The 10,720-nt window shown below is 38.2% G+C and overlaps 1 pseudogene; it reads right to left on the bottom strand.

Moving 5' to 3' along the window:
* Positions 1 to 2,866: 2,866 nt before the first annotated feature.
* On the bottom strand, positions 2,867 to 4,009 carry LOC132680428 (nicotinamide phosphoribosyltransferase pseudogene; annotated as a pseudogene).
* Between the last annotated feature and the right edge of the window lie 6,711 nt (positions 4,010 to 10,720).

Raw genomic sequence — 10,720 nt, 5'->3', positions numbered from 1 at the left:
TGATAAGTCTTCACAGTATGTTGGGTTTTGTAAAGTTTTAAATGGCTAATTTATTTTACATTTATTGTTTTTTGTTTTTTGGTTTTTTTTGGCCAGGGTTGAAGGCACATATCTGACTTTGCATTTGGCATGAACTTTTAGCACCATTTCAACTACAGCATTTATTCTCCTCACTGATGTTGACTGCATCAGAAAGCTCATGAATCTTAAAAGTTAGCACTTGGCGGTTGATTTTATCTCCATGTTACATGCTATGTGCAGAGGTGCACCTCCCCAGCCTCTGTGAGAACTCAAGAGCTTTCTCCAGATGCTGAAATATTGGTGGCTCATAACACTTAGGAGAGTTCCTCTCTGGGTGATGTTCTCAGCCAAAGAATTTCTTTAGAGCCCAAGGTCAAGTCCTCTTTCTACAGTCTGGACGCACCCTACCCTGATCAGTATAGGCATATGAAAGCCAGGTCCTTTACTTCAATGGGAATGACTTAGAAGGGCCATCTCATTTCTGTAGGATTGAATGAGGCTTTTCTTGGGACTAAATCCTAGGTAAAATCCATTCTTCCCAACCCTATTTTTTTTTCTCAAATGTGTGTTCTTGAGAGCATTCTTCAAAGAATTTCTCTTTGAATATAGGTTTTATTATTATTTAGGTGTGAAAGAGGTGGTCGTCACTGAAAGAATAGTTTGTTAGTTGTCAAGAAGAAGGGGCACACTACACCATGGTAGCAACATACAGAAACACTAAGGTCAGTCCGGAGGCAATGGGAGGGTGAGATACTGCGAGCAGTAATCATTACTAGGATTTTCAAGGAAAAGAACAAATGTAGCAAATTTTGTGAAAATGTCTGTAGAATCTGGGGCATGGAGGTTGCCCTTAGTAGCCTGGTACCTGGCACTGGAGTGGTGAGAGCAGGTGATTGGGGATGTGGGTTCTGGATTGTTGGGTTTGCATTTAAAAAGCACACTTAAGGGGCACCTGGTTGGCTCAGTCGGTTTAGCATCCAACTTCAGCTCAGGTCATGACTTAGTGCCTCATGGGTTCGAGCCCTGCTTTGGGCTCTGTGCTCACAGCTCAGAGCCTGGAGACTGCTTCTGATTCTGTGTCTCCCTCTCTCTCTTTTCCTCCCCCATTCACTCTCTGTCTCTCTCTCTCTGTCAAAAATAGACGTCAAAAAAATTAAAAATTGAAAACCACACTTAAATACAGAGAACAAACTGAGGATTGCTAGGGAGGTGCCTGGTGGAGGGATGGGCTAAAAGGGTGACGCACTTTAAGGAGGGCACTTGTTGGGATGAGCACTGGGTGTCATACATAAGTGATGAATCACTAAATTATACTCCTGAAACCATTATTACACTATGTGTCAGCTAACCTGGATTTAAATAAAATTGAAAAAAATACAAAAAATAAATAAAAAACAAAAAACACACTTGTAGTCAGGTTGTATACTTCCCTAGAAATTGGGCAGCTCCTTTAGTGTTGGCAAGTCTCCAAATGTCAAAGCCTCAGAATACAGAAAATAAAAGACATAGCTCAGACAACTTCCTACGCATAAGTTTTCATCTTAGATTCTGTCTCTCTGGGAACCATACCTAAGGCGCCTTCCATTTTGCTACCCACAGTGCATAGTGTGTAGGCTCTTCCTCCTCCAGATGTTTAATTATTGACTTTTCAAAAGAGAAAAAAGCCCTAATCCATGGTATTAGCTCGTTTGCGTGGTGTAATGATCCAGTCATGGCTGATTTCAAGCCAGAACACTCATGTCACTGGGAGCTCGGAGAGACGCATAGGGTGGGAGCTGACTCTAGCATACCACTGGCTTCTCCTCAGGGGTGATGAAGACATTTTCATGAAGCATTTTCACCAGCTCAAGTGTAACTAGATGCTACGTAAGTTGGACTTCATGAGTTTTCCCACTAATTCCTTACCCCACATTTCCCACGTATTGTAGGTTTGCAAACTGATTTTCTCCAGGTGTTGTCCTGGCATAATTTTCAAACTAATAACACAAACAACTTTGTTAAGGCCGTATTTTATTTAATGCTTAATGAAAAAAAAAAAGGCAGTGTCTTTTATTTTCAGATATGTTTTTAAAAGTCTGTGCTCAAAAATCACGAAGAGTTGGAAAGAATCTGAAATCATTAAGGCTTTAAATATACCTTACACAATCTTGTTTACATAAAAATACAAGTTAAATATAAACATTAAAAACTGGTAATTTTATTAAATCGGTTTCATGTGATCTCCAGTTATATATAAAAGTTTCTTAGTTCTGTTATTTGTGAGAAGATCAGTACCAGATTGAATTACTATCTATTGGCATAAGGCCCTAAAAAGCTTACTTCACCATTAATCTTTTACCTGATTAAATGCATTTCCTAATTAGAGATTACCTAAACATTGGAAAAAAATGAAAAGAACAGTATTTTCGTAAATCAACAAGTAATAGGGCTGTAATGTATCACAGAACATGAAGATATACATCTGTGAAAATAACATTATATGTTATATACACACATGTCTGCATGTATGCCCCGCCCCAACATGCTCACATACTCAGTCATAAAACAAAGCTTAATGTGATGCGCTTTTCCAGTTCATTCTTCAGTTTTGCATTTTTTCTTCATTAATTATGAACAGCTTCGTGTCGTGTCATCCTCCCACTCTTTTTTTTTTTTTTTTTAATTTTTTTTAATGTTTATTTATTTTTGAGACAGAGAGAGACAGAGCATGAACGGGGGAGGGTCACAGAGAGAAGGAGACACAGAATCTGAAACAGGCTCCAGGCTCTGAGCTGTCAGCACAGATCCCGACGCGGGGCTCGAACCCACGAACCGTGAGATCATGACCTGAGCCGAAGTCGGACGCTTAACCGACTGAGCCACCCAGGCGCCCCGTCATCCTCCCACTCTTGAAGACAGTAAGAAGAAGATCACGATGGAGTTCTTCAAGGTGTCCTTTTCTCAAGTGTAACAAAATTCTCTGCTGTTTCCTATGTAAACATAATCCTCCCTTTCGGGGCCTTTTGTTGGGATCAGCAAATGGATTCCTGAAGACAATAATCCCAAGCCCATGGGGTACAAGAAGGAAAAATTCAAGAGATACCTTATAAACCTCTGGAGCAGAGCGCCACCAGAACCAAAGGAAATATTTTTAACACTCCTTTTTTGTTGTTGTTTTGTTTTCGGTTTATACCTTTCACAGTTTCACCTGAGGTATTTGTATACCGTTTCCTTGACTAACTCTAAGATAGCATGGCAGCAACTTGTAGCCCTTTGAATTCTCAGTAATAGGGAATTTCTTACCTAAAATATCTAAAATCTTTACTATAGTGTTAAGAGGATTTCAAGAATCAGGTCTAATTATTAGTGGTGCCTTTGTACAGTTTGCTACTATTAAAAGTCTTAGATCTTCATCCCCTATTTTTTCGCACACATTATAAATGCTATAGCTATTCCTGACTACAGATACAAGCAGTAATGAAAGCTGTGTTACTTGATGTTCAAAAGCATCTCTTTTGCAGTCTTTACCTCAGGCTCTTGTGATACCGTATTGTGCCAATGGAACAGAATAGCCTGGAACAGGATCTTTTGTTCTGTATTTTTAATTAGAGCAATTCCTGCTACTGTATCTGTTCCTTTGAAGTTAACCGAGTGAGCAGACGCTCCTATGCCAGTGGTGTGTTGGAAGGACACTCCTCTGTAGCCAAAACCACGTAACTTATGTATCATCTAGATTATCAGAAGTTGCTAAGAAATATTTGGCCAATATTTTCTTCTGCTCTCTAGAATTTTTGTAGCCACTATGATTAGATACCAGGACTGAACAAGAATAGTCTCAATTCACTTTGTAAGTCATTAACATTCAATCTGTGTTTTCTACTGCAAAGAAACGGTTTCCTCTGGCAATGACAGAGCCCTCAGGAACAGCATTTACTTCTTTTGGAGGATGTCCATCATATTTCTCAAGAATGTAGTTCTATCAATTTTCATTAAAGACACCATCTTCGAAAGTTCATTAATCTTTTATTCTGCAATGTTTCTTCTGCTGTTCATCCGACCTAGTGATTATTTTTATCTCAGACATTGTCATTTTCACCTCTGTAAGTATGATTGGGGTCTCTTTTATATCTCCCATGCCTCTGCTTAACAAGATCAGTCTTTCTTCTGACTTGTTGAGTACATGGAGCAGATGGAGTGCTGTTAGCGTTTTATTTCTTAACCTGGGTGGTGGATACATGGCGTGTGCTTTACATTACATTGGCACGTTATATCACATTGGTAAGTTTTACCTTTCTATTTTGGGCACTTTTCTGCATGGGTATTGTATTCCAAAGTGAAACATTAGGTGATTCAAGAAATCATATTAGCTCCACATTCAAAACATCCCCAATTCAACTACCTCTCAGCATTTCCACCATTCCTATCCTGAGCCGCTGCTCCATCATTCTTTAACTTGTTGATAGTAAACACCACCCCATTGGACTTCCATCTTCAGTCCTTGCCCCTATGGTATACTTTGAGCTCAAAGGTTAATGACATTGTTACAAAATACAATTTGGATCATGTTATCCTTCTACTCAAATCCAAATGGCTTTTCATCTTACTCAGAGTCAAAGTCAAAGACTTTTTATAGTTTGCATAGACTTCTATGATGTGACATTCTCTTAAACTTTTTCCTCAAATTTGTTGCCTTTACATTACCCGTGCTATCCTCCCTTGTGGACTTCTAACTTCTTGCATGCTCACCATCTTCAGAGGTATTACGCTGGAAATTTCCTAGGTCTTGAATATTCGACTCACTGATACCCCTGTGACTCACTCCCCTTCTCTCCATCAAATCTATATTTATATTTTATCTTCTTTGTAAGATTTTCCCTATTTCCCAGTCTAAATCAGTCTCTCTTCAGAGGCACCCATTCCCTTTTCTTATTTATTTTTTGCATAGCACGCCCCACCATCAGTCATAGTATCTATTTACATTCATCTGTTATTTGTCCTCCTCACACTAAACATAATCTTTAAGGGAAATGATTTTTATCACTTTTTAAAAATTCATTGCTTGAAGCTTCAGTGCCTATATCAGTGTCTCATGTGAAGTATGTACTCAGTAAATATTTGTTGAATGAATACTCTTAAACCATTATTCTCTACTTTCAGGTAATTTGTCCTCCTTGAGATAAAAAAAAAAAAAGCCTCTAGTGTTTATTTCAGTGGCTTGTACATAATGTGCAATTAATAGCTGTTTGTTGAATGAATGACTCCATGCCTAGCTAGTGGCAATGTAGTCCTGTTTTCCTAATGGTTACAGATGGGGAGTAGGAGTATGCACTCTGATGTTCTATTCTTGGCTTTTTCTCTGACTGCCTTCAATATGCATGAATATTCATTACCTGTTTATTTTGGGACCTAAATATCAAATACTCATTTAGTAAACATGTTGGTATGGAAAACACTGGACAAGCCACTGCTGATTAAAACAAAGACCACGTATTCCTCCAGACTCCCAAAATATGCCTGCAAAATGAAATGTGTCCCTGCCTTCGACGGTATGCTGCTAAACGTGCATTTGCATATGCAGATACCAGATTCTGCCAACAGATCAGTTCATTGCCAATACAAAGCTGCCACTGAGGACATATTTGCTTCTCTTGTAAAGGCCAATACAGTTGTGTGGGCCACAAATGAAATGCATGCTGTTGGATTTGCAGGAATAGTTTTAGAGACTGGACAGGATTACCTCTTTGCTGAAATAAATTAGGGAGCTGTTGCTGTCAGGTCTAAAAGCCCCTGCTTTCTCAAACAGGAAATACTGCTTGTTTTCTGTGAAAATATGCTGCTGCCAGAAAAACAAACAACAACAACAACGACAAAAAGAAAAAACAAAGAAAACTTCCTCTGTACCTCAACTTTGGCACATTTGGAATGACGGCCATCACTCCCTTATCTTTAGTTATTTCTGCAGGAACAATAAAGTTCCCAGAATAAGGAGCCTTGTGGTCTTGCTCCCAGGTCACACTGTTCGGTGGCGGTGGCACTGGCCAGTCTTAACCCTTCTCCACATGGGGCAAGTCTCTCTGAAACGCAATGGCGGGCCCTGCAAAAAGGACTTAGCAGTTGATTGATCATTGCAGACTATAATAGCAATCTTTCCCATTTTGTGAACCCACTGAAAATATTTACACAATGTTAAGTAAGCATCTGATCTAACATCATCACTTTACAGATGGGATAATGCTGGCCCAGAAAGGCAAAATGACTTGTCCAAAGTCATAGAACTAGCTACTTTCATGGTGGGATTAAAACTATCATCTGGCTTCTGACACCATGGTCTTTCCATTATGTTACTCTCACAGTCATGGGCCTACCTGTTAACCACTCTGGCTTGTAAATATTCACTTTTTTTAAGAGGTCACCCAGGAAGCAAATTAAAAATGTAGATCTTTGGTACCTTCCTCTCAGAAATTCTAATTTGGAAAGTCAGAGATAAAGCCTGAGAATTATGCTTTAGCATGTACCTCAGGTGAATTTAATGTAGATAACAGGCTACAATTTGAGAAATTAGTACCTGGAAGAATAAATATCATCAGGGAAGATGTATAGTACATAGATTAGCACTACCACTGCAGAGCCAAAAGAACTGAGTTTATAATCTCAGCTTTGCCACTTCCTGACCAGGTATATTTGAATGATTTTATTATTTAGCATCTCTGGGTCTCATTTATCTTAGCTATAACATGAGAACTCGCTAGGCTCTTGTGAACATTATGTACATATAGGTGTGTGTATTTTGTATGTATACGTGTGTAAAGCACAGTGTGCCTTGTGCATAGTACATGCTTAATAGATCCTCGCTATTGTTGTTACTGATAATATATATATATATATATGTATATATATATATATACATATATATATACATATATATATATGTATATATATATGTATATATATATATATATACATATATGTATATATATATCTCCTACTTTTAAAAATTCCTTAAATAATAAATGGTATTTTTGATATTTTGAGAGAGCAGCTAATTTCCCAATGTCATGTACATATGTAAATAATATAACATAGTATATTTAAAAATATAAATATATTTCCCTTTGACTGTACCCCAGTCTGTTGCTTCTCCCTCAGCCCCAACAAATCTACCACAAAAAATACCTGTGTGGGAGAGCAGGTATGATTCAATGAGATTGTGCGTCTCTTCTTTAAAACGTTGTATTCTCTTTATTTCCAGTGAGCCTTAACTAAAATGGCCAATTGCATTCAACAAGCCTGGTGAGAACTCACATTTCTGATTGAGAGAAAATATGTTTAAGTAATTTAGACATTTCAGCATGTTTAGTCCTACCTAGGCTGGAGGTCTTTCAGTCCAGTGAGCTTGTCAAGTGCACTGAAAATACACTCAACCCAGGTTGTCATTTGTATGTATAAGCCTACAGGATACTAAAAGTCTACCGAGAGATAAAATAAATAATGGCCTCAAATCATCCCAAATAGTAACTCCAGTGTACTTTATCATCAATTGTCTAAAATAACTTGATTGCAAAGATTCTGAGGATAGATGGTGGAAATAAACTCAAATGTCAAGTGATAGCTATGCCAAGAAAAGTGGAGATGGATGTCTGAGAATTTTGAGTGGCTTTGGCACTATCTGAGTGCTTTAGATAGCACAGATCACTTAGGAATCAGACACTCTGATTGACCTTAGTTGCTTTTAAAAAGTGTGGAGAGAGGCAATCAGCTTGGCTACAGTGATGCATTGTATTATTGAAAATGGACCTAAACATCACTTTCTAGTTGGCAGTGAGAGCAGTAGTGATTCCAGTGTTAGCCATGTGTGGAAGGGTCTCTTTCTTTCTTCTAAAAATATGGATGGGTAACGTAGCACAGCAGATGAAAGCAAAACCTAGGAGTTGAAGAAGGCCAACGTTTGAATTCAGTCCCATGCTTCCTAGATGTGTGAAGTTGGGCATGTTGCTTGGAATCTTGATGTTTCAGTTTCGTCATCTGTATCACAAGTGTAAATTGCTGACCCTAAAGGGTCACTTATATAATTTATATATTATGTATAAATTATTTAACATGTAATTTAATTATATAAAATACCTGAATCATAGGAGAGGATCAATAAATGCTTTCTCCTTCACAGTAGGATTGGTGGTAATAAAAGTATTAAAAGAGCAGGGGGCTTTCTGTAAAGATGTGGCCTAATTCAACTTTAATCAGCTGTCTAAACCTAATATTTAGGTTGCTCGAAAGATAGCCTACTCAAAAATGAATTTTCCCAGTGGAAATAAATAAATGATGAAGATGTCATAGGGAAGGAAGAGATTCAGAATAGTCTAAGATCTTTTAAACACATGAAGACCAACAGGACTAATGGGCTAGAGTCTGTGCAGGATGTGAATATACCTCAGATCTGTACTTATTATTACACATTTTAGGAGATGGGGTGTCCATCTGAATCCACTTAAAAGCAAACAACAAATCCAAACAGTTTTATCTGTTGATAAAAGTGTCAAATGCCAAGACCCTGAGCACAGTTCTTAGATGACTAAATTGCTATCAATCTCTCCCCAGATTAGTAGAATAGAAAAGAATTCAAGGTTTCCCAGGGCCAAACTGGCCTCCTCTCCGGTGCCCTGTTGGCCCATTGTTCATCCTCCTTTGGGGCCATCAAACTTTGCTTGTTGGAAGGAGGTAATAAGCTTACTTAAACTGAGGCATAGGTGACCGATATAGTTTTGTATATCTTCTCAAGTAAATATTTTCGTGGGATTGAAGAGGAATAAACCTCTGTATATTTATCACTCAGACTTCAGTGATTAAGAATTTAGTGCGTACAACTTCAGACTTTTTAAAACAAATAGCCGTTTTCACACATATGCACCAAAGTGGTACACTGTATACCTATCTGTAAACTGCTCTTATGTACTGACCATTTTCATTTCCTAATATTTTTACATCAAAACTTTAATGGCTGCTAGTTATTGCATCACGTTACCATTCTGAACCTGTGTTTTGTGGCTGGTAAAGCAATTGTTCCTAAGACATGGCTTCTGAGAAGTAAATAGAGGTTAATATTTTCGTAAAGTAACACTTTCAGAATTTCATGATGAACTTCTTAAAATTCTGGAAGTAAAATTCCTGGGTCATATGATACAGAAAATTTTAAGGTATAGTTACATATTATCAAAGCTAAGACTACTATGCAAGTTAAAGAAATTCAGCATTTTCCCCACTGTTACTGTCACTGGGTATCATCATTAAAAGCAATCAAAAGGCCATCTGCATGTCCCGTGCACTCAGATCATGTTTCTTGTCTGATGTTGTAGCCTATCTGTGGTAATGATGGAATATCATTGCCTACTCTGTTGAGAGCCTATTTTGTCCTCTATTTTGTTGGCAGCTATGCCCATCTCACAGCTAGAGATAGCGGCTGTGAATGTCTGCAAGTTTGCTAACAGCACTATAAGAATATGGTGAAGTAAGCAGGCTTCTAGCCCCCTCCATACTAACAAAGACATAATTTGATGATTTTTGAGGGTCAGTGCAGTGATGCAACCCCGGTGCATTTCCTTTAAGAAGGGAAACAGCACGTGTTCGCATCTTTTAGTATTTCAACAGTGCAATAAACACTTACAAATAATGTCGTGATGCTGCTAGAAATGGAATGATTCAGAGATAAGGCCTGTACCAAATGTCAGTGTGTACAAAAAATCCAATCACCATTAAAATCAGATAAGGCCTCTTTCTCCCTGTGGGCAATAGGTTGTTTTTAAAGATACCTTTTTTTTTTAAGCTATGAAAAGCGAAACCAATTCTTGCTTTATTTTTATCTGAAATACTTATGAAACCATTTTCCCCTACTGTATTCTAAAGGGGAAACACCAAATTCCAATTGACTTAAAAAAAAAAAAAATGAAAGCACATATAATTATCAATTGCCCAAGGTGGTAGGTACTGTAACTTGGAGATACCTGGTTTGCTTTGGAGACCTCAACTTTTATAAGAAATGATCTGATGGGTAATTGGATACAAACTCTAGCATCATTGCCTTATGAAATAATAGCAAAATAAGACAAAAATCATACAAATGTTGACGTGGATTAGGTCTCTGTTGTGGGCTCTTGTCTCTTGCTACTTGGAATGCTCTTCTCTGGCCATCTCCATCCCATACACTGCTCTAGTCACCATTGATTTGTCAAGAACCCACAAATTCATCTCTCTAACCCAGAGCTCACTTTTTGAACTCCCTTTATATCCAGTTGCCTCTTGACTTCCCAGCTTGCAGTTCCCTAGTGCCCATAGGACGACGCATCTGAGATCCATAAGCTTCTTCCTCAAAATGAGTCTTTGTATAGCCTGCCTGAGTGAAGGCAAAAAGTCATAGGCACCTCATCAGCAAATCTTACCCTTGTCTCCTTCGAAATATCTTAATGCATTCATTTCTTTACCTCCAGCCTTTGCCTGGATTCAGCTACTTCTCTTGCACCTGCAGGAGTGTCCTTCCTATAAGCCACTGAAGTTAGTATCCTTGAGTCTTGGTCTTCCTCCTCTGCCCCATCCTTGCTCTTTCCCATGTGTTCCCCCAAGAACAGGAGGAATCATCTTTTTATACCTCAGACATGATCACGTCATCTCCAACTTGAAATGCTCTAAGGGATCCTCATTGATTTACGATACTTAAAAATGTCTTTACAAG

This window comes from Panthera onca, chromosome A1, assembly GCF_046562875.1.
Source record: "Panthera onca isolate mPanOnc1 chromosome A1, mPanOnc1 haplotype 2, whole genome shotgun sequence".
Taxonomy (NCBI): domain Eukaryota; kingdom Metazoa; phylum Chordata; class Mammalia; order Carnivora; family Felidae; genus Panthera; species Panthera onca.
This window is presented reverse-complemented; position numbering and strand designations above follow the sequence as displayed.